Source organism: Oryctolagus cuniculus, chromosome 2 (assembly GCF_964237555.1).
Source record: "Oryctolagus cuniculus chromosome 2, mOryCun1.1, whole genome shotgun sequence".
Taxonomy (NCBI): domain Eukaryota; kingdom Metazoa; phylum Chordata; class Mammalia; order Lagomorpha; family Leporidae; genus Oryctolagus; species Oryctolagus cuniculus.
This window is the reverse complement of record NC_091433.1, coordinates 174,873,362-174,897,902: the sequence shown is the minus strand read 5'-3', so window position 1 is coordinate 174,897,902 and position 24,541 is coordinate 174,873,362. Positions and strand designations below refer to the sequence as shown.

Below are 24,541 nucleotides of genomic sequence, written 5' to 3'. Positions count from 1 at the left end.
TTCACAAAGGTCCTGGAGCTTCATAGATAGGACAAGGATTTGGTTCCATGAGTGTGAGTGGTTTCTATACCATGTTCTCTTTGTTTATATATATTTTTTTTATTTTTTTTATTTTTTTGACAGGCAGAGTGGACAGTGAGAGAGAGAGACAGAGAGAAAGGTCTTCCTTTGCCGTTGGTTCACCCTCCAATGGCCGCCGCGGCCGGCGCGCTGCGGCCGGCGCACCGCGCTGATCGATGGCAGGAGCCAGGAGCCAGGTGCTTTTCCTGGTCTCCCATGGGGTGCAGGGCCCAAGCACCTGGGCCATCCTCCACTGCACTCCCTGGCCACAGCAGAGAGCTGGCCTGGAAGAGGGGCAACCAGGACAGAATCCGGCGCCCCGACCGGGACTAGAACCCGGTGTGCCGGCGCCGCTAGGCGGAGGATTAGCCTAGTGAGCCGCGGCGCCGGCCTCTTTGTTTATATTTTATAGCACCTTCAACTCTCTCAAAGTTCTCCCTCCCCTCCTTCCTTGCTTCCTCCCTTCCATACCCTCTCTTAGTTCTTTTTATTTGATAGGCGGAGCTACAGACACAGAGGCAGAGAGAGAGAGAGAGAGAGAGAGAGAAAGAGTTCTTCCCTCTGCTGGTTCATTCCAGGTGTATGAGAGACTGGATGGAGTTTCTGGCCCCTGGCTTAGGCTTGGCCAAGCCCTGGCTGTTGTGTACTGTGGATAGTGAATGAGTAGATGGAAGATCACTCTCTTTCTCTCTCTCTCTGCTTCTCTCACTATCTACGCTACCTTTCAAATAAATAAATAATTCCTTTTTTTAAAAAAATAATAAGTCAGCTATTTCTATGATCTGAATGTTTGTGCCGCCCCAAAATTCACATTGAGTCCTGGCTCCCAAGATGATGGTAACAGGTTGGTGGAACCTTTGGTAAGTGATTAGGTCATAGAGGCAGAACCCTCATGAATTGGTTTAGTGCCCTTATAAAAGAGGTCCCAGAGACTAGCCAGCCCCTCCTACTGTGAGAGGTACCATCCATTAACCAGGTGAAGCTGCACCAGACTGAATCTGCCACTGCCTTGTTTATGGTCTTCCCAACCTCCAGAACTGTAAGAAATCACTGTCTGTTGTATGTAAAACACTCAGATTGTAATATTTGTTATACCAACCAGAACTGACCAATACAGCTGTGCATGCTACCCGGGAATTTTTGGGACTATCAATGAGCTAACAAATATAATATTTAAAACATACTTTTGAGCTTGCTGTGGGTACAAAAAAGAAATGATTTTGATAGTATTAATTTAATTTGTATTTCAAAGTATAGATTTTATTGTGGACTAGGAAGAATGAATTTCATTGACGTGAACATAGATTTGTATTTGCCATCTCACTTTCCTCTCTCCTAATTTCCTCCATCTAAAATGCAAAGCTCAGACTTTTCCTTGCACTGGGTATCCAGGTATGACTCATGCTAATTCTTTTTTTTTTTTTTTTTTGACAGGCAGAGTGGACAGTGAGAGAGAGAGAGACAGAGAGAAAGGTCTTCCTTTGCCGTTGGTTCACCCTCCAATGGCCGCCGCGGCCTGCGCGCTGCGGCCAGCGCACCGCGCTGATCCGATGGCAGGAGCCAGGAGCCAGGTGCTTTTCCTGGTCTCCCATGGGGTGCAGGGCCCAGGCACCTGGGCCATCCTCCACTGCACTCCCTGGCCACAGCAGAGGGCTGGCCTGGAAGAGGGGCAACCGGGACAGAATCCGGCGCCCCGACCGGGACTAGAACCCGGTGTGCCGGCGCTGCTAGGCGGAGGATTAGCCTAGTGAGCCGCAGCGCCGGCCAACTCATGCTAATTCTGACAACACTCTGTTTTCCTGTGTGAGATGAAGAGCAGCCATACATGTATCTCCTGTGAATGTTTCGTCTTTTGGTTTTATTTTATTGTTTTATAGTTTATTTTTCTTTTATCTTTATGGTTTATTTTTATTTTTAAGATTACAGTTTCGAAATGTAGCTGTTTTTCAAATGATTGTCAGTTTACCTGCTCTGCTACCCTGTCCCCAGATGGAGGGGTAGTCCCTGAAGTACAGTCTATTTGGCTATAGAACGTGCTATAGTGACATGAGTTAGTTCATACATGACTGATAAGTAATGCAGGATGTTGTTATAATATACAAGTTGCCCTGGTTTATGGTTGATTTTATTTATTTATTTATTTATTTTTAAAATTTTTGACAGGCAGAGTGGACAGTGAGAGAGAGAGAGAGACAGAGAGAAAGGTCTTTCTTTTTGCCATTGGTTCACCCTCCAATGGCCGCCGCGGCCGGCGTGCTGCAGCCAGCGCACTGCGCTGTTCCAAAAGCAGGAGCCAGGTGCTTCTCTTGGTCTCCCATGTGGGTGCAGGGCCCAAGCACTTGGGCCATCCTCCACTGCACTTCGGGGCCACAGCAGAGAGCTGGCCTGGAAGAGGGGCAGCCGGGACAGAATCTGGCGCCCCGACCGGGACTAGAACCCGGGGTGCCGGGATTAACCTATTGAGCCATGGCACTAGCACGGTTGATTTTTTAAGATTTATTTTATTTATTTGAAAGGCAGAGTGATAGAACAACAGAGAGAGAAGATCTTCCATCTGCTGGTTCACTCCCCAGATGAGCATGGCAGTTAGGGCTGGGCCATGTGGTGGCAAGGGCCCAAGTATTAAGGCTATCATTTGCTGCTTTTGAGAGCACATTAGCAAGGGGCTGGATCAGAAGTGGAACAGCTGGGACTTGAAACACCACTCCCGCAAGGGATGGCAGCATTGCAAGTGGCAGCTTAATCTGCAACACCACAACACCTTCCCTTATAGTTTATTTTTCCTGGACCCTCTTCATGATCTTCACTGATACATAACAGCAGCTAAACACAAAGAAAAATAGTATGGATGAATAGAGCAGACTGTGGAAGTGCATTGTACTGCACACAGTGTCCACACTCTACATCTGGCATTATTCTGTTTTGTCCAAAATCTGTATCTCCACTGTAACTTCTCTCTCTCTTTCTGTAAATGCATTTTACTTATTTTTCTGGGCCACAGAGTTTTTTTGTTTTTGTTGTTGCTGTTTTTTATTTTTGTTCAAATGAATACTGAGTAGCTCCTATTGTATAAGCAAGAGACACACAGGGAGTAGTGCTTGGTGTCAGCCTGCTTCTCAGGTCGATCTGCAGCATCAAGATGTAGGAAGTCATCATCAGAAATTACAGGGGATGTTGAGGGACAAAACCAAATATGATGAGACACCAGTTATTTTCTTTTTGTCTCAGTGTCCACTGTGATTTCTAATGATGGTATCCTATGTTTCGCTGTAACTTACAATTTCAATTTTTTTCTATAGTTCCTCTAATTATGTTTATGATGAAAACTAAAGAATATTGCTGAAATAAAGCAATGACTTAAAGCAAGGAAATATGCCATGCTCATATGTTAGAAGACTTAATATTGTAACATTTCATTTCTTTCTAAATTGATACATAGATCCAACACAATCCTAGCAAGTCAAAATCTCAGCAGGCTTTTTTATTTTTATTTTTTTATAGAAATCAGCAGTCTGATTCTAAAATGCATTTTGAAATACCAAGGACCTAGAATAGCCAGAACAACTTTGAAAAAGAACAAAATTAGAGGACTCGCATTCCCCAGTTTCAAAGCTTATTGTACAACTACAGTAATCAAGACTGTGTGGTAATGATTTACAGAGAAAAGTAAATCAATATAGATCAGAATACAGCATCCAAAAATAGACCTATATGTACATGGGCAAGCAATTTTTGACAAAGGTGCAAAAACCATTCAGAGAAGAATGGATAATCTTTTCAACAAATGGTACTGGAACAATTGGATAGCAATGCAAAAAAAAAAAAAAAAAAAAAAACCTTCATTCCACACCTTGAACCATGTAAAATTTATCTGAAAATGGATCATAGGCCTAAATATAAAACTAAAACTACAAAGCTTCTTGAAGAAAACATATGATGAAACCTGATAAAAACTGTTTTTTTTTTTTTTATTGTGTCTTAATTTGGAGTGCACTAAATATCAACAGAGATAGCACACCTAAATAAGAGCTCTTTGGGGTTTTCAGTGCTTCTGAAAAGGAGTCCTGAGTGATTTGAGAATGACTACTGTAGATTTTATAGCCTTTAGTATTTCCTAGTGGAATTCAAAACAAAAAATAAGCATTTCCACAATTGTTACATGCTTAATAAAACTTCTGCATGATCAATAGTGATAAAAAGTATCAAAAAGTTTTTGTCTTTTTCATTTTGTATGAATGTAGAGTAAAGCTGAGATCTTCATGAACTATTCTTTAGAATCAATCCTACTTACAGGCTGCCAGCATCTAGGGCTTAGCAAAAACCTCATTGGTTTAGGCACATCTCTACCTGAGGGTAGAAATGTGAAAGGCTTAACCCTTGGGTTTCTAATGTCTGCCACTCTGTGCTATGAGTCACAGTCACTGAAATATTTAAAGTGGTTTAATGTCATCACTAGTATTTAGAGAGAGTCATGGATCAGAATCTTGCCATTGTTAGAGTGGGCAATGCTGCATATATATTTTTTTTAATCCTCCCAGACACCCTATAAATGGACACAGTGGATGTTAGCTGTTTTTGTCTGCCTGGTATTTCTCTGCCCCTTCTTTTTATAGTGTCTCATGCCCCTGTTATTCAACCCTACCCCATCCATGTGATTCTGGTCATGTTATTCATCATGAATACCATTCTACCTGGTGTGGGTTAGTCTAGTACCTAGACTACAGCATGCAGCAGTCTGAGTTCTTCCTAGACATTTAAAAATTGATGAGGGTGTGGCATTTGGTATAGCCATTAAAGACTTATTAGGATACTTGTGTCCTGTAGCTGAGTATCTGGATTTGATCCCCAGTTCTGGCTCTTTATTCTGGCTTCCTGCTATTGTGGATTCTGGGAGGCAGCAATGATGGCTCAAGTAGTTAGGTTCTTGCCTCCCATGTGAAAAACCCTCTCCTTCTTCTTGTCTCTGAAATACAAATAAAAGGGAGAGAGGGGCTGGTGTTGTTGCTACCTGCAATGCTGGCATTTTTTGTGGCACGGGGTTCGAGAACCAGCTATTTCACTTTTGATGCAGCTCCCTGTTGATGTACCTGGGAAAGCAGTGGAAGGTGGCTCACATGCTTGGGCTCCTACACCAACGTGGGAGACCTGGTGAAGCTCCCAGCTCCTGGCCATTGCAGCCATTTGGGGAGTGAACCAGTAGATGGCAGATCTCTCTGTCTTCCCCCATCTCTCTGTAACTCTACCATTCAAATAAATAAAATAAATCTTTAAAAAAAAAAAAAGTGAGAAAACAAAACAAAAAACTGAAGTAGGAAGGGAAACTTGTTCTTTTCTATAATGTGTATAATAAGCTAGATAAATTGAATCCAGCCCTACAGTGGCTGTGTTTCTCATCACAGGAGAAAACCTCTAGATAGCACTGTCCAGTACACTGTAATAATTGTACAAGCCACATATGTAATTTAACATTTTCTAGTAGCCACATGAAAATAACTAAAAGGAAACAAGTGAAATTAGTTTTGATTATATGTATTATTTAACCTGTTACACTCAAAATATGTCAACATGTAATCAGAATAAAGTTATTATTTTTTTATTTGACAGGTAGAGTTATAGACAGTGAGAGAGAGAGAGAGAGAGAGAGAGAGAGAGAGAGAGAGAGAAAGGTCTTCCTTCCGTTGGTTCACTCCCCAAATGGCCACCACAGCCGGCACTGCGCCGATCCGAAGCCAGGAGCCAGGTGCTTCTTCCTGGTCTCCCATGCGGGTGCAAGCACTTGGGCCATCCTCCACTGCCCTCCTGGGCCACAGCGGAGAGCTGGACTGGAAGAGGAGCAACTGGGACTAGAACCCAGCACCCATATGGGATGCCGGCGCCACAGGCAGAGGATTAACCAAGTGAGCCATCGCGCCGGCCCCCAGAATAAAATTATTAATAAGTATATATCTGAGGCTACTTTAAAAGTTTCATGGAAAATGCATATTATGATACTCATAATACACACAGAGTATTATGTAAGTCTTTTTCTTTATGCTCCCAGTCAACTTACCTTTTAATTCTGATTTTTCATGAACTTTTTGAAGCACCCTCGTGCCTATGTTTTCTGCTGAGTCTGAAATCTGGTGTGTATTTTACCACCGCTCAATTCAGAATAGTCACATTTCAATTGCTCAATAGCCACCTTGGCTCAGGAGCTGCCATATTAGACAGCACAGCTTTATACAGTGGACATGAAAGAAGCTAACATGGAAAAAGAGGCAAAGATGAGAGAGTGGTGAGGTTTTAGGGGGAGTCCTTGAGGTTTGAGTAACTTTTTGGGCTCTAGCTCCTGTAACCAGCTTGCTCTTAGGGTCTTTGAGCTCGCCCCATAGTTTTCCAGTAAATAACTTCTTTTGCTTGAGTATGATTTGGGTTCTGTTGATTGTAATCAAAAGAATCTTGACATACAGTCAGGCATCCTTTTTTATTTTAAGATTTATTTATTTATGTGAAAGGCAGATTGACACAGAAAGAAGAAGCTCAGGAGAGAAAGAGGGAGGTCTTTCATCTGCTGATTCTTTTCCCAAATAGCTGCAACAAGTGGGGCTGGGTCAAGGTGAAGCCAGGAGCCTGGAACTCCATCTGGGTCTCCCGTTTGCAGGGACTCACGTACTTGGGCCAACTTCTGCTGCCTTCCCAGGTGTATTAGCAGGGAGCTGGATTGGAAGTGGAGCAGCTGGAACTCTAACCAGGTATTGATATGGGAAGTCAGTGTCTTGCCAGAATATGGCCCCTATTCTTTGTTAAGGAAACTTAAGCTGAGAGAAATCAGGTGGGTTATTCAGGGTTAATGCATGGATTTCATTCCATCCTGGTTGGTCTCCTTCAGTCCATGCTCTTTCTACCACAGGAGATTGCCACGGCAGGCTCTTGTAGAGCAGGTCCTGTCTCTGAATGAAGAGTTGGAATGTCTGTGCCCAACATAAGTCTTTCCAACCTTTAATACAATGCAGTTATGAAAACACTGGGGTTTTGTTTTGTTTTTGACAACAGGTGTTTTGGTGGAGATCCGGTAGCCCTGTCAACTTATTTCACCTTCTCTTTATCAAACAATGACATGAGCCAGTCACTTGACAGTGAATGGAACCTCGCTTGGCACTGCGTGTCTTGTGGTTCTGTGCATGCCTGCTGTCTTGCACACTGGTGACGTAATCCAGTCTTGTCTCATGAGAGCCTGTCCAGGAAACTTTATTAGCACCTCTAAACAATTTTGCCACTAAAGAGCGAGACTTACGAGCCTTATTAAGGCAGTGTAAGATCTGTTTTCCAACCTGAATAAAGTTAAGCAAGTTCTCATAAAAATTTTAAAATGATTCAGTCTTTTCTAGATGTCATAACTGATGTTGCAAAAAGAAAAAAGATATCAGGATGAACCTATTTTTTTATATTTTTTGTCTTTCAGTCATTCTTTCAAATGATTCCAGCACTACTGAAGTTCAGTCGAAAGTCAATCCATTTTAGAAAATTGCAAAAGACCTACAAGCTTGAGAGTTAGCACGAATAAGGCTGACTTTAGGCTAGGGTAATAATTATAGTAAAAAAACACTGTACTTGGATGGAACACAGCTAAACATTTAGCTTAATGTATTTATCCCATTAACACACTACCAGCAGTTTCATTGTTAGACAATAACATAAAAAATTAAGGCAGTTTAAAACTGTAGTAGGCAGTGCGACATAAAACGTGTCCAAATTAAAATCTATATAGCAAGAGTGCTGACTGGTTTCTAAGTGTGAGCTCTGAACTTGTTATCACCATCACATTTTCTCACTTGAAAATTCCATTCCTGCCTCCTTTACGCCACGTATTAAAAATCTGAAAAAAAATGCTGGATTTACATTGAGCTTCTCCCTGTTCGTAATCTTGTCAGACTGTTCATGCTTTTCATCTACAGGCTCTGCAGCTGGCAGCCAAATCTCAGGGCCCTCACAACTCTGCGCATCAGATCCCAGCCGTGACAGGAGCCCCTCCCTTGCTCTGGTTCTTCTGTAATTGCCTCTCTGTATTTTTAAGCTTAAATAGCCTGGTCCTTTCTTTGCCTAAGTGAAGGAAGTACGCACATGCACTCACACAGCGTGGAGCGACTTTTGGAGGAGCTGACAAAGAATGTCTTGACTTGTGTGGTTCTTTTCAAGGATGTTTTCTTGGACTCATTCACTAGGCTATTGATGCGTTACGTGTATTTTCTGTATTTGCATTTTATTTTGCGCTAAAAAGGTAAGATACTTTTTAAAAAGCAAGACATTGAATAAGAGAGTTTTGAGGATTACATTTTCTCTTCATTTTCCCTATTACCTTTTATTTAGAAACCCAGGGCCGTGAAATTTATACTACTGTAAGAAAATCTCCTTCAGAGTCACCCTTGGAAAGGGATCCCTACTTCCATTCAAAAAATATATATTGAATCTTTATCGTTCTGTGAGTCTGGCCTTGTCTTTGATACTGAAGATATAGATGGTGGCAAATATAAACATGTAGTCCGAGTCTTCACCATGCTTTATTAGTCATATCAATAATATCACAATTTCAAAGTGTTTATTCTTTGGTGTACTGTTTGAGACTATTATCTTAACAATTTATATTTATATCTGAAGCCATTGACATTCTTCTTGGTAGACATTTATTAATAGGTAGCATATAAAGGGTGGATGTTGTGACATAATGGGTTAAACCACTACCTGGGACTCCTGTGTCACATATTGGGGTGCGTAGTTATAATCTGGGCTAATTGGCTTCCAGTACAGCCGCTTTTTTTTTTTTTTTTTTTTTTTTTTGACAGAGTGGACAGTGAGAGAGAGAGAGAGAGAAAGGTCTTCCTTTTTCCGTTGGTTCACCCCTCAATGGCTGCTGCGGCCGGCATATCGTACTGATCTGAAGCCAGGAGCCAGGTGCTTCTCCTGGTCTCCCATGCAGGCGCAGGACCCAAGGACTTGGGCCATCCTCCACTGTCTTCCCAGGCCACAGCAGAGAGCTGGACTGGAAGAGGAGCAACCGGGACAGAATCCGGCGCCCCGACTGGGACTAGAACCTGGTGTGCCAGTGCCACAGGCAGAGGATTAGCCTAGTGAGCCGCGGCGTGTTCCCCAGTACAGCTTCTTGCTACTGTGTATCCTGGGAGGTGGAGGAGGGTCGCTCAAGTGTCTGAGTCCCTGCTGCCCATGTGAGAGTCCTGGACAGAACTCTACAGGCTCCTGGCTTCAGCGTAGCCCAGCTCTGGCTGTTGTGGGCATTTGGGTGATGAACCAGTAGGTGGAAGATCTCTGTCTCTGCCTCTTTTTCTGTCATTCTGCCTTTCAAATAAATGAACATTAAAACAAATAGGTAATATATTAGTTATTTATTACTGTGGAATAAACTATTCCAAAATGTAGTGGCTTAAAACAGCAAATCTTCATTATCTCCCTGTTTTTCTGGGTAAAAATTGGGCAATGACTTAGCTGGGATGTTCTGGGTCAATGGCCCTCAGGTGGTTGTGGTCAGTATGCTGACAGTGGCTGTAGTCATCTGAAGGGTTAACTGGACCTGGAGGAGTCATTTCTAAGGTGGCTCACTCATGTGACTATTGGCAGGAAGGCCCAGTTCCTCGTCATGTGGGCCTCTCTGTAGGCCGCTTGAGTGTCCTCACGACGTGGAACCTGGCTTCTTCCAGAGCAAGCGGTCCAACAGCTTGGACCTTGTGACCTCATGTCTGAATCTGTCACCGGGGTTTCCTTCTGTTCACTTCATTGGAAGTTATTTAAATCCAGACCATATTTAAGGGAAATGGAATGAATCTCTGTATCTTCAAGATAAGAATATCAAAGGGTTCATAGATGTATTTTTAAAACCACCACATGAGGTATTAGGTAGGTAGATAGTTGGAGAGACAGAAATAGACTAGATTTTTTTTAAAAAGATTTATTTATTTATTTGAAAGTCAGAGAGAGGGAGAGGGAGAGATACCTAGAGAGATCTTCCATCTGCTGGTTCACTTCCCAGATGGCTGCAACAGACAAGGCTGGGCCAGGCTGAAGCCAGGAGCCAGGAGTGTTTAAAGAATAATGGTAAGAAAAAATCATGTACATGTTCAGCACAGGTATAATTAAATTTTGATCTGCTATTGGTTGGATTGGTGGAATCCATGAATGCACAAGTTAGAGAAATGGAAAGCTGATTGTATATACCCAGTAAGAATGCCTTTTAAAGAAAAATAAGTATGTGTATATTTACATACATATGTAATATATGAAATGATTTAATGATAATGTAGATGAGTTCTCTTATTATTTGAGTGGACCCTACTTTTTCTACTGTTTCTTTATTTAAAAAAAATCATGATCCACATAATAATAATTAGAATATTAAATCTTAAGGAAACATTAAAGGAGATATAATTCTGGAACTCATTCTGTTTTTGTTCAGAATATATATTTTACTTGGTATGATGAGACCAGCCTAATAAAGAATAGAAACAGACTTGTGATTATGTAATAGCCTGCAATTATTTTTATGGCTATTGCATTCCGATCTTCTTATGCAATATTTACAGTGTACATGTGTAGCAAGGGCATAAAAATACAAGTTTGAACAATCTTAACCGTAAATCAGAACCAAGTCACGCAATGTAACATTTGTGAAATCCTTTGGCTAATGCAGACAACCTTTGTTCAGAATACATAAAATATCAAGTTACAGCTTTGTGGTAGATTTGGGATTTTATGTGTAAGTTCTAAAACCTGATTACCTCCACCCCATCATTAAAGATTCTGCCAAGACAATTTGATATTGATTTAATTGTGAATATGGTAAAAAAAAAAAACTCTTATATCACATTTTGAAAAAAAAATGTTTTATATATTATATGAATGTGATGAGAATTTTTCAGCAGATATGGCTACAAAAGATTATGATTCAGCCTGAAAACATAACCTATGGAAAGTCATCAACTGTACAGAATGAGCTCTTCAGATGACAGATCTTACTAAGAAAATCTGCCAATGAAAGATAGAGAGTGCTAGAAGAAAAAGAATCTCATTGACTTTCAACATATGGCCCCGACACTGACATATCTTATAGTTTTTAGTGAATAGCAACTTAAAATAACTGGATTGATGAAAACTAAAAAAGCGAGTGCATGAATTTTAAAACTTCTGCTTTGATTTTTTTTTCATTTTTATTTTACAGGGTGTTGTAATGGAGAATAACATAAATATGTCTAAGAGAATGATGAAGGGGTATTTCTTAATTACATTTTCACCTTTCAGAATAATAGATTCTTAGCACACTGAAAATAAAGACATCTATCTGTGTAAGTTAATACAGGTATGAGGAAAATCCCCCATCACCTATTATCTTCATTATTGAATCAGTCGGCTATATACTTCCTGCATTTATTCTTTTCTTCCTTTCTATTCTCTGCAATTCCTTCTCTTTTTTTAAGTGTTGCAGTGAGTATTTAAAAAAAGAAAGGGGCCACTATAGATCATCTGATTTATTTTCTTGGTATTAGGCAGATTATACAATATATCTGAAAGTCTGTGATTATTATCTTATATACCTATTTTTTTCCTTCATTCAGTATTTATTGAGTACCAACTATGTGGGAAGCACTACACTAGAGAAATCTATAACTTACAGGGCAAATGATGTCTGATGTATTTTCAGATATCTTTGGAATATAATAGGTTACAGAGTTAGAGCCAGTTATGCTTACAGGTCATATCTACTTACAACCTTTCCTTCCTTGAAATGGAACTGATTCAGAGTGGCATTCCTTCTGGTGAGCTTCGTTCTTCCTAAATTCCCAACAGCATGGGAATTGTGGTGATAAATTAGAGCAGCATCGGCCCAGCAGGAACATTGGCTGTTAAGTAACTGGGAACCGTGGATAAATGTAGACACACTGTGATGCCGGCATTCCAGCCATGCTGTTTACTAACGGTGGGCCTGGGATTCCTCATCTAAAAGAAAAAAAATGAGGATGCAACTACCTACTTCGAAGAGTGGCTTGAAGACTAAATGAGTTAAAACCAGTTAGTTCAGTGAGTACCATAGAGTCCTCCATAGCTGTTCTCTATTATTATTCCAGTTACTTTGATTGTTATAAAAACTCTTAAAATGACAGAGCAAATATTTACTAAGTGCTATTTCAGGTTACTAAGATATACACAACAAATCCAAGTTTAGCTGTCACAGGGAATAAAGTTAAGAGTTAGACCTATTCTTAGGCACTGTACCAAATAGCTTCATTAACCCAACTATAATCAAATTACTTTTTCACTCTAGTTTTCCTTATTGCTCCAGGAAATTTTTTTTAAATTCACACAACAGCTTTCTGGTGTCTGTTTCTGCCTGCTCCGGGGTGCTATGAAAGCTGTCCCCTTTGTTAGCTAATCTGACAAGTTTCTATCCATGAACGCCTGCTCTAATGCTCCATGCATGTTTCTTTTTCTCTGTCCCATTTCCAGTACCTTGGCTCTCCTCAAAAAACCCCAAGGAAGTGTTTCTTTTATTCTATTTAAAAAAAAATCATTTCTGACTGTCCTAGCCAGAAAAGCTTACTTGTGACTACAGTCTTTGAAGTACTTTCTTTCCATATCAATCTTAAATTGTCAACAACGTGGCTTTGTGCTAAAAGGTATTTTCTTTAAAAGGTTGGGTATACATTTCTTTCTATATATGGGCATTTAAACCCATCAGAACAAAGCAGTGTTTCATATGTAAAGTTCATTGAACTTTGTTCTCAAGTAAAATTACATGCAAGATTTGTGGATCTGTCTCTTTGCCTCTAAATAAAAAGAAATAAATATTTTTAAAAATAACGGCAAGTCTTTGGCCTAGCAGTTGGGGTGCCTGTGTCCCTGTAATAAGAATACCTGGGTTCGAGTTCCAGCTCTGCTCCCAGTTATAGCTTCCTGTTAACGTGTGCCTTGGGAGACAGCAGTGATGGAGCAGGTGGGAGACCTTGACTGAGTTCCTGGCTCTATACTTTGGCCTAACCCAGCCCCAATTTGTTGGCTGGCATTTGGGGAGGGAACAATCAGGTGGGAGCTCTGGCTGACTGTCACTCTGTCTCTGTCTTTCTGCCTCTCAAAGGAAGAAAATAAATTTTTTAAATGTTTTGTGCATTTTTGTTTTTGTAAGATACACAAAAAAGTGCTAAGTCACAGTTAAGCCCTCGGTAATAGCTCAAGCTTGCGGCCAGACTGCCCACATTACTTTATAACCTTGACAAGTTACTCAAATCCCCAAAGCCCCAGTTTCCTGAATGATAAAATGTAAAATAGAAATGTAAAAACCCATAAAATACCACCCCTCAAAGTAAGAATTATTAATATTACTAATATTATACTGTTAATAATATGTTATTTGTCAATTCCGACTTTCCTGCTAGTTTTCTTCATTGGTATCTCTGAGTTTATGGTGTATTGTGGACCTACCTCATCCTTTACAAAAAAAAAAAGAGGTTGTATAGGATGCAGGGTTTCATTAAATGAATGTGTCACAATTTAACTAATGGGCCCTTAGTACCTGATACTAAGATTGTTTTCATTGTTTTGTGGGGAGTGCTGCAGTGAATATCCATGAGCAATATGATATGGATCTGATTGCTAATTTAGGCTAAAGTCTTAGAAATGGTATTGCTGGCCGGCGCCGCGGCTCACTAGGCTAATCCTCTGCCTAGCGGCGCCGGCACACTGGGTTCTAGTCCCGGTCGGGGCGCCCGATTCTGTCCCAGTTGCCCCTCTTCCAGGCCAGCTCTCTGCTGTGGCCAGGGAGTGCAGTGGAGGATGGCCCAGGTGCCTGGGCCCTGCACCCCATGGGAGACCAGGAAAAGCACCTGGCTCCTGGCTCCTGCCATCAGATCAGCGCGGTGCGCTGGTCGCAGTGTGCCGGCCGCGGCGGCCATTGGAGGGTGAACCAACGGCAAAGGAAGACCTTTCTCTCTGTCTCTCTCTCTCTCACTGTCCACTCTGCCTGTCAAAAATAAAAAAAAAAAAAAAAAAAAAGAAATGGTATTGCTGAGTTAAGGGATATCCCAGAATTTTTTATTTATTTATTTATTTTTTTGGACAGGCAGAGTTAGACAGTGAGAGAGAGAGAGAGAGAGACAGAGAGAAAGGTCTTCCTTTTTCCATTGGTTCACCCCCCAAATAGCTGCTGCGGCCCACGCGCTGCACCGATCCGAAGCCAGAAGCCAGGTGCTTCTTCCTGGTCTCCCATGCGGGTGCAGGGCCCGAGCACTTGGGTCATCCTCCACTGTCTTCCCCAGCCACAGCAGAGAGCTGGACTGGAAGAGGAGTAACTGGGACAGAATCCGGCACCCCAACTGGGACTGGAACCCGGGGTGCCGGTGCCGCAGGTGGAGGATTAGCCAAATGAGCCGCGGCGCCGGCCAATATCCCAGAATTAATACACAAATATAAATACATTGATACACACACACCTTACCCAAGGTATTCCAGTCTCATCATTATTGACATTTTTGGCTACATAATCCTTTTCATATTGCTGGGGTCTGTCCCTTGCATTGCAGGATGGTTAGCAGCGTTCCTGGCCTCCACTCACTAGATGGTAGAATGCTTCTTTTGCCCTCTGTTGTGACAGCAAGAAATATCTCAGATGTTGCTAAATGCCACCTGGAGGACAAGGTTGCTCATAGTTGAAAGCCATTGCAGATAGAGTACCTGAATTCTGAGAGAAGGGGTCTCAGATTAGGATTTAAGAAGAAAAATATAAATTTATCCCTTTTTAGATTTGTGTGTGTTTTTTAAAAAACAGGATTCTCCCCTGGCCCCTACCTAGGAAATTGTGCCATATTTAGCAGTGGTAAATCTTCAGGGGACCAATTTCCCTTTCTCTGGGCTTTTCTTCATTCTTTTTTCCTTACTGACCTCCATGGCATTAATAGGGGTGAGAGAAGATGAACAGTGTGAAGTACTTAAGGGAGGGCATGGTCCCTCCTACAGACAAGAGCCAGAAGAAGGGGCCTGTTCAGCACCTCAGGAGTGCTCTTTAGGGAGAATGTGGGTTTTCTAGCTCTTGTTTGAGGTATAAATTTTCCTTGAGAATAGTAAGCCTTATCTATACTTGTAGTGAAATAGTCCATGCAGTGTTGGGGGATAGAAAGTTTGACACAGACTAGAAAAAATAAGGGCAATATTTGAGTGTGCTTCCTTACAAAGTGTCTAGAAGAGTCACAGGTTTTTTTCAGTTCAAGGACCCTTGGAAACATTGAACCCTAAAGATTTCCCATACTGCAAAGTCTTACAAGGCCAACTGTTGCTCATGCCTGCTTCCATTTTTAACACAAAGCACACAAAATATAGCTTATGGGAGTTCTAACATGCCGTGCTTTTCCCTTGATCACAATCTGAACTATTTGGATCTGACAGAGTGTACAGGACACAGAATCGTCTTGATTAGACTGCATTTCTCTTTAAAAGCTGAGCAGGCTGGTGTTCTGTTTTGCTATTGTTGCTTTTTAAAAATGTAGACTGACTAGGACTTCAGGCTCCCAACAAGATAGCCTTGGAACTGTACAACCTTGGGGCCCCACCCCTATAGTAAACAGAGACTCCCTGGTACATAATGGCGTCCCTTCTAGGCAAGGAAAATTTCTACTTAGGTAAAAAAGGATGAAAGGTTAAATTTTAAATTATGGGTTTTATATCCTTTATCCAAAATGCCTGGGGCTAGATCTGTTACAGATTTGGATTTTTTCAGATTTTGAAATCTTTACATTTCCATAATGATATTTCTTGGGGATAGGACAAAAGTTTAGACACAAAGTTTACTCATGTTTCATATACGCCCTGTATACCTTGCCCCAAAATAATTTTTTAGTATAGTTGTGATTTTACTGTGACCTGTCACGTGAGATCAGGTGTAGAATTTTCCACTTGTAGCATCATGACAATATTGGAAAAGATTCAGAGTTTGGATTTTGAATTTTGTTAATTAATTGGTTGGTTGATTTTATTTAAAAAACAGAGAGCTAGAGAGAGATCTCTCTGATGCACTGGTTCACTCCCCACAAGCCCACAACAGCTGGGGCTGGCCTGGGTTGGGCTAGAGCTAGGAGCCAAAAACCAACCCAGGTCTCCTGTCTCCCATGGGAATGAATGGGACCCAACTACTGGAGCCATCATCTGCTGTCTTGCAAGGATATGCACTATCAGGAAGCTGGGATGGAGAGTAGAGCTAGGACTCAAACCCAGATACTTCAGTATGAGATACAGATGTCCCGGGCGTCATCCTAGCTACTGCAGCAAACATCTACTTGTCCAGTGTAGAGTTTAGATGTGGTGCTCAACCTGTATAGCCGCTATAAAAACAAGACCCTGGGTGTGTGTGTTTGTGTGCACCTATGTGCAGTGTGTCTTTTAGGGGACATAAATCGGTTTTGCTTTCTGAACAAGTTTTGTACTTTTGTATTTTACTTTTCATAGATATGGAAACCTTTTTTAAACAAATTTTCAAATACAGTATGCAGTAGTTGCCACTTATATTTCAGAAGTCATTGCAAATATGCAGCTAATTCAAATGGAGGGTTTTTTGGGGATTTATGATTCCTGAAACTAATATAATTGGTTATATCATTTGAATAAGACTTTGTACTTCCACATTATCTCATGTATTTTTCCTTTTGTTTGTATACTTCATATTATAGATTATTAGATTTAATTAGAAGATTTTAAGGTAGTACTTTTTTTACACTTATTGGTTATAAGTTTTTTTTTGGGGGGACTAACTCCTATTTCAGTAATTTAACATAGTTTACTTAAATAATTTAAATCCTATGTAATTACTTGATATTTTTAATAGAAAGTTTTGTCATCTCAGTTTTTCTGTTCAAAATATTCTGTAAATATTCTCTCAGATCCTGTTGTCTTTCATACTAAAAGTCTTTGCAACCTTCTTAGCATTTGGGTCTTAGAGACAAATACTAAAATTATCCAGAGCCTTGCCTACTTACTGACAATAGAATGCAATATAATTAGTAATTACTGGGGATGAAGAGACTAGTTGGTTATAAAGACATAAATGTTTATAATAACAAAGCATAACCTCCTATATTTGAATATCTTCTTACAGAATTTTTAAGTAAGGTTTCTCCTCTTTAAGGACTAAAGTTTTAAGAGATGACTGCTGCTCTTTGTTCCTATATGTTTTATGAATTTAAAATATTTTTATAGCATGTATAAGATGCTATTAAAATTGTATTAACTTTTTGGCTTTTATTCCATAGTATAATTATCTTTGATTATAGACTTCAGAAGGTATTGTACCGTGGAGCTGTTTATTTCACGAAAGAATTTCACATAAGATTCTAGAACTTACATTCTAAGAGATAAGGCTATCCTTTTTAAAGCAATTTAAAGCTAAATAAATGTTATTTCAGGGAAAGACTGAAGTAAATTTTTTTTTGTTACTGTTAAGGACAATTATCTCTCGTTTTGTATAACAGATACTCTTGATCTTGGGTTGTTGTGAACACCCAGAATGTCTAGCAATACCTTCTTTGGTCATATCTCTTCAGTTTCTTTCCTATCTTCCCTCCCATTTCTTCAGCCCTACCCTAAAGAAAATGCTCGGGAAACAGAATGAAAGTATTATATCATGTTATTAGATTTCCTGTCTTTAGTTCTCTAGAGTGCCAGGGTCTTGGGAAGGAAGGACAATGTTAAGTGTGGTTTCTATGAAATCCATTATATGCCAAGAAAATTAAATACACGTGAAGAGGAATCAAGGATGACCTCTGGGTTTCTGGCTTGAGTAACTGGGAATGGTGGTGCCATTTACCTAGATGAAAGGATAGAGATTGGGGTGGGATACAAGTGTGTGTGTGGAATTGGGGGATGGATGGGAGGATAAGCAGGTTGAGGGTTTGACCAAGAATTCTGGTTTGAATGTGTTAATTTGGAACTGCCTTTTAGACAGCTAGATAGAGATGCCCAACATATAGGACATGCAAATCTGGAGTTCAGAAGAGAGGCTGAGGTAGACATATAAACTTGGAAATGTTCAGCATGAAGGCATTACTTATTCCATTGGAATGTCTGTGGTCACCCGGGAAGAAGATAAATAGAATGAAGTCCTGAGGGATATTTGGGAGTTAAGTAGAGGAGAAGAAGTCAACAAAGGAGACTGATAAGGGTGGTTGATGGGATGGTAGAACAACTAGGGAGAGTCGCATTGCAGAAGCAAAGAGAAAAGATGGATCCGAAGAAGACATGGTTGGTGGAATCTAATGCTGCCGAGCACTGAGAGGAAAAGAAAGGATATGGTGGCCACCTTACTCTTCTGTAGTCATTAATTCATTTAAAAATTATCTATTTATGTATTTTCATTTTATTTGAAAGGCAGAGAGATGTAGACAGAGATCGTCAATCCTCTGGTTCACTCTCTAAATGGCAACAACAGCTGGGGTTATATGAGGCCAAAGCCAGCAGCCCAGAACTGAATCCCAGTGACCCATGTGGGTTACAGGGACCAAGTACTTGTGCCTCTCAAGGTACATGTTAGCAGGAAGCTGGAATCGCAAGTGGGGTCAGGGCTTGAACCCCAATATTGTGACATGGAATGTGGACATACTAAGTGGCATCTTAACTGATAGGTCAAACACATGCCCCTCATTTGTTCATTTATTAGTTTATCATTAAGCAAGTGATTCTGAATTAGGTTCATTTTACAGTTATTCATATTTGCCACATGAACCAATTTTTTCATCCTTTATATTCATGTCAGTTGAACACACAAATTAATATATGTTCCCAAATAAGTTGGGGAACATTGATCTCAACTTCTCCAGCAACTTTCATTTAATATAGAGAAATTTGCAGATTAAAAGAACAGAAATAAAAATCAGTTCTCAAAAAGCCATCAAGTATGCTAGAGTTTCCTCAAAACAGATTTCAGAATTGTGAATACTTGGGGAGGATGATAGAGAAGAGGACGTGAAGGGGTGGGGGCTCCACATGCACTTGCTTTGTATTTAATGTTGTGTTTCTTTTGTTAAATCACTGTCTGGACTATTTCATTTAAGGAAAAAGCTGGTCAAACTCTTCCACATGTTTTAGATATTTAGCATTTGACAATCCAATGACAATGTTTATTCATTTTCTTCTTGTTGAAATGTAAGTAGTCAGGAATTTTAAAAAGGTAAAATGAAAGCTTTTTGCACTCTTTATTAGGAAGTATTGCTTACTAAAGAAAATTTTTATGACTTATTGAATTGTTATTTTATGTAAATCTTTTTGTATATAGTAAGTGAACATATTGTTTGACTACTGATAAAGTATGCCCATTGTATATTTTTAAAAATAAAACTTTGAGATCTATGGCTTTGGTCATGTATCCTACCTTTATAATTCTTTTCATGGGAAATTCAGGGCCTAATTACACTGTTTGAATTTACAGTGCTTATTAAGGATTGTAATTCTCTGTAAATGTAAGCACTACCTTTAATTGAAGTAAGGGTGGGTGGATTTCATTTTATTGATTAAAACCATGTCATAGACAGTAGAAGGTTCGTGTTTGTATTTTCACATGGATCTATTTTTAAAAACTCAGAATTATATTCTATGCCTGTTCTATGCCTGTAATGTTTTATTGGTAGCACTATTACCAGTATAAGTTTATTTATTTATTTTTGACAGGCAGATTGGACAGTGAGAGAGAGAGACAGAGAGAAAGGTCTTCCTTTGCCGTTGGTTCACCCACTAATGGCCACAGTGGCCGGCGCACTGCGCTGATCCGAAGGCAGGAGCCAGGTGCTTCTCCTGGTCTCCTATGGGGTGCAGGGCCCAAGCACTTGGGCCATCCTCCACTGCACTCCGGGGCCACAGCAGAGAGCTGGCCTGGAAGAGGAGCAACCGGGACAGAATCCGGCACCCCGACCGGGACTAGAACCCGGTGTGCTGGCCCTGCAGGTGGAGGATTAGCCTATTGAGCCACGGCGCCTGCCAGTAGAAGTTTATTTTATACCATTTTTCAACATGCTAGCTAAAAAAAATAGTCATAAATCTATGCTCATAGTTAACTTTATGCTATATATTTTTTCTACAGATATAGTATACATTACTTTGAGTAAGGAATTATTCATTTTTTTTATTTGAGAGGCAAAGAAAGAATGTACATACACACACTCCTATACAATGGTTCAGTTCCCAAAAGCCCACAATGGCTGGAGCTGGGCTGGAGCTGGGCTGGAGCTGGGCTGGAGCTGAGAACTTGCCCACACAGGTGGCAAGAACTCAGTTACTTGGGCCATGAATGCTGCTTCCCAGAGTTTGCAGTGGCAGAAAGCTGGAATCAGGAGCCAGAGCCAGGAATTGACCCCAAGCATTCTAATGAGGGCTAGACTAAATGCCCACTCCTGTGTAGTGAACTCTTTTTTTTTTTTTTTTTTTTTTTTTAAAAACAGGCAGTTAGTAAGAGAGAGACAGAAAGAAAGGTCTTCCTTCCGTTGGTTCACCCCCCAAATGGCTGCTACGGCCGGCGCGCTGCGCCAATCCGAAGTCAGGAGCCAGGCGCTTCCTCCTGGTCTCCCATGGGGTGCAGGACCCAAGCACTTGGGCCATCCTCCACTGCCCTCCCAGGCCACAGCAGAGAGCTGGACTGGAAGAGGAGCAACCGGGACAGAATCTGGTGCCCCAACCGGGATTAGGACCCGGGGTGCCGGTGCCACAGGCAGAGAATTAGCCAAGTGAGCCGGGGCACCGGCCATGTAGTGAATTCTTAAAACCACAGAAGTTCATTATTTAAGAAACCCTATGACCAATTACCTTACAGAGTGATTAATGTTTTATAAATTCAAATTGTTAGATTTCTTCTTATTGCTGATTTCAGAATTGGATTACATAGTCTGAGGTTTAAGCTTAAAATTTTGTGATGTTCATTTTAAAAATAACTATTCTGTCAAGCATTTTAGAAAAAGTTTTAAGTACTTATATATCCTTAAATGAAAACAGCAATCAGACCATTGAAAATGAGAGAGGAAGAGGATTTGAACTCAGCACCTGGATTTGTGTTGGACTGGCTACTTGGATGGGACAGAAGAATTTCTACCTCCTGTCTCAAGTTAAGGGAAAACACTCTCCAGAAATGGTGGGAGAGATGTAGCTTCTGCTCTGGACAAGATACAGACAGTAACTTTTTGTGGTAGTGGTTATTGAATAGCAGTAGGTCAAACAAGTACTCGTGTTACAAGAGGCCAGTCTGTGGCCGGCGCCACGGCTCACTAGGCTAATCCTCCGCCTGCGCTGCTGGCACACCGGATTCTAGTCCTGGTCGGGGTGCCGGATTCTGTCCCGGTTGCTCCTCTTCCAGGCCAGCTCTCTGCTGTGGCCCCGGAGTGCAGTGGAGGATGGCCCAAGTGCTTGGGCCCTGCACCCCATGGGAGACCAGGAGAAGCACCTGGCTCCTGCCTTCGGATCAGCACAGTGTGCCGGCCTCAGTGCGCCAGCCGCGGCAGCCATTGGAGGGTGAACCAACGGCAAAAGGAAGACCTTTCTCTCTGTCTCTCTCTCTCACTGTCCACTCTGTCAAAAAAAGGGGGGGGGGTGTCAGTCTGTGTCCTTGGTTGTCAGTGCCCTATAGTCCACATTGATAAGAAAATGGCTCAAATATTAGGAACTTAAAAAAAGTTTGTGGGAAAATGGAATCAAAAGCTTATTTTGGTGTACCAGCTTGAAAATATATATATAAGTATTTGAAAGAGAAAAGAAAATTGTTTTTAAACCACTTAAAATTACCTTGTGATCCTCATTTTAAGTAGCAAGTATTTTAGTGTTTTTATTTCACTGAATTCCCTATTTGATTAATCGGTGATCTGATTTAGTAAACATTTGTCAGATTATGTCTTCCCTGAAGATATATTAAGCCTGGGCTCCATAAGTCATTTTCCTCTGTCTTCTAACAGTTTTAAGTTAGGAAAAGTATTGTGGTACTATTGTGAGCACAATTGTCTGGGAACATTAAGAACCTTCATCTAGATCTTTTGTAACCATAAAAGGCAACGTGTCATGCTTTCCTGTTTTGCATGGAGGAGAAGGGAGTAAAAAACACCAAAAGAATTTTTATTGCATAGAAATATTTCCTTCCTAGCAGTTGGTGAAGCAATAATGAGCCTACAAAACAATCTTCCTATAGGAGGGAGAGGAGGACAGGGAAAGGCAGCAAGACCACAGGCACCAAGCTGGGCAGAGCTCCTGCTTCCGGTCAGGGCCTGTGAACAAACCTGTGCAGCTCTACCTGGGGCAGAGCACTGTGTGTGTTTCTTCTTCAGCCCTGAGAGGCAGGGCCCTACTGAGATATCACAGCACCCCAAAGAGGATTTTTAATTTTTATGTGACAGTTAAAAAAATAATAAAAGGGAAAAAAAATAAACCAACCAGGCAGGGCAAATGGAAACTTCCTCTCTTCTAAGAGAGCAACTTGTCAGTCTGTAGTACAGATAATTGATGCAAGTGGGCTAGAGCACCTCTCTCTCTCTCTTTTGAGATTTATTTATTTATTTTTAGAAGAGTTACAGAGGGAGAGAAGGAGAGACAGAGAGATATTCCATCTGCTGATTCATTTCCCAGATGGCTGCAAGAGCCAGTGCTTGGCCAGGCCAAAGCCAGGAGCCATGAGATTCATCTGAGTCTCCCACATAGGTGGCAAGGGCTCAGGCACTTCTGCCATCTTTTGCTGCTTTTCCTAGGCCATTATCAAAGAGTTGGGTAGGAAGTGGGGCAGCTGGGACTTGAACCAGTGCCAATATAGGATGCTGGCATTATAGGTGGCAAATTTACCTACTGTGCCACAACACCAGACCCAAGCCACACTGTCTTACATCTCCTCTGTGGCTAAGGCCAGAGAAGGATCTATGTTGAGAAGGCAGCTGTCTGTGAGGATAAGTGCTCAGCAATGAAAATACTGCTATTAGTGTATCCATTGGCAACTTAAACATTGTAGCCTCTCTCTCTCTCTCTCTCTCTCTTTTTCTCTTCCCCCAAAATTATCTTGTTTGAAAATGCGCACTTTTGTACACAGATAAATGCCTTTAACCATTGTGGTGGGGAAGATTGCACTGATTGCTCACACTGGTCATTTCTCCCTTTCTACCTTTCTCTTCTGAAATGGTGGGAAGGATGAGAAGGTAATCTCGTAACCCGTGTCCATCAAGTAAGATTTGAGAACAGCTGGCAGTTGTTAGCACACTGTAGCATGTCTTAAGAGCCCACCTTTCCACCAGCCTAATTCCTGTGGCCCCTTGTCACCTTTCTTGGTGCTGTGGCACTCCCCACTTCCTTTCCTATTGTTTACCTCATGTCACTCCTAAAAGAATTTAGGTTGATGATGAGAAATGACCATACATCCCTTTGTAACCCAAACTAGAAAAACCCTCCAGTGTCTTTAGTTTTTTTTTTCCAGACCCAGTTATCTTCCTGAAGACCATGCTTGCCTCAAGATTTGGACTTGATTAAGTCACCTAGAAGGCCCAGGAATGTTTCAGCAAATGTTCTAAGATGTTTTTACATGCAGTTGATGTTTTGAAAACTATTAAGTAGCATGTATAAGAATGAAGGTAATAATGCATAACACATTTTGTGCTTTTTAGTAATAAAAATTATTAACAAAGTAGAGGCCAACTAGAAATGTGTATTTTTTTTGGAGGTGAAGAAACCTATTAAGGCTAAATAATAACTTCCTAAGATTTTTTGATGTGACTGGATGTTGTTGTAGGGGAAAATAAAAACAAACAAAAATAAGCTATTCATCTGCATATTAGTGATTTGAAAGTAAAGAGCAGATTTTTTTTTTAAGAATAATGCATTTACCGGTTTTCATTTAAATGTGTTTCATTCCCAAGAAGATATCACAGCATATTCTCAGTATAATGTGAATACTTGTGGATAGGGGCTGGTGGTTCTCTGATGTGGTTGAAAGTTGGTATTACATAGCTTTAAAAGAAATGTTGTAAAGAATAAAGAATGAAGAGCAGAAATATTGGACAAGAGAACACTTCGTGTCATGTGAATTCTGTTAGTGGTTAAGAATAGCAAGGGCTATCAAGTTACTCTTGAGTTCCAGTCCTAGCGTTTTCACTGACAATGACCTTGGACAGGTTACTTAACTTATTTATACCTTTGTATCCTCTTCTCTAAAATGAGTATAATACTTATCTCATAGTCCAGTTTTAATCTCATATTCTAGGTAAAAATGACGAAATTATATAATGCATGTACTTGCTGTAGTGCTTAGGATGTAAGTTCTCAGACAGTGATGAGACTTGAGGTATTTGATGATTTATTTTTGTTTTTATTTCTTGGTGACACCTTAGTTTAAAGACTTTCTGAGTATTTTACTAGTAGACAGTATGCTTGATTAATTTAGACAGCATAACAGTAACTAAGAAAAGTGTTGTTTTCTGGGGACATCTTCCCTAATTTGTGTCATTTTTCTGCCCCTCTT

General features: G+C 40.7%; 1 protein-coding gene and 1 long non-coding RNA gene across 4 annotated transcripts in view; both read left to right on the top strand.

Annotated features, from left to right (window-relative positions):
- The window catches only part of BABAM2 (BRISC and BRCA1 A complex member 2), a 502,023-nt gene that overhangs the window by 194,762 nt on the left and 282,720 nt on the right, over positions 1 to 24,541 (top strand). The window lies entirely within an intron of this gene.
- LOC108176378 (uncharacterized) lies at positions 969 to 8,039 on the top strand. Its single transcript, XR_001793020.3, has 3 exons — positions 969 to 1,099; positions 6,701 to 6,791; positions 7,995 to 8,039. It is a non-coding gene; the product is annotated as an uncharacterized lncRNA (long non-coding RNA).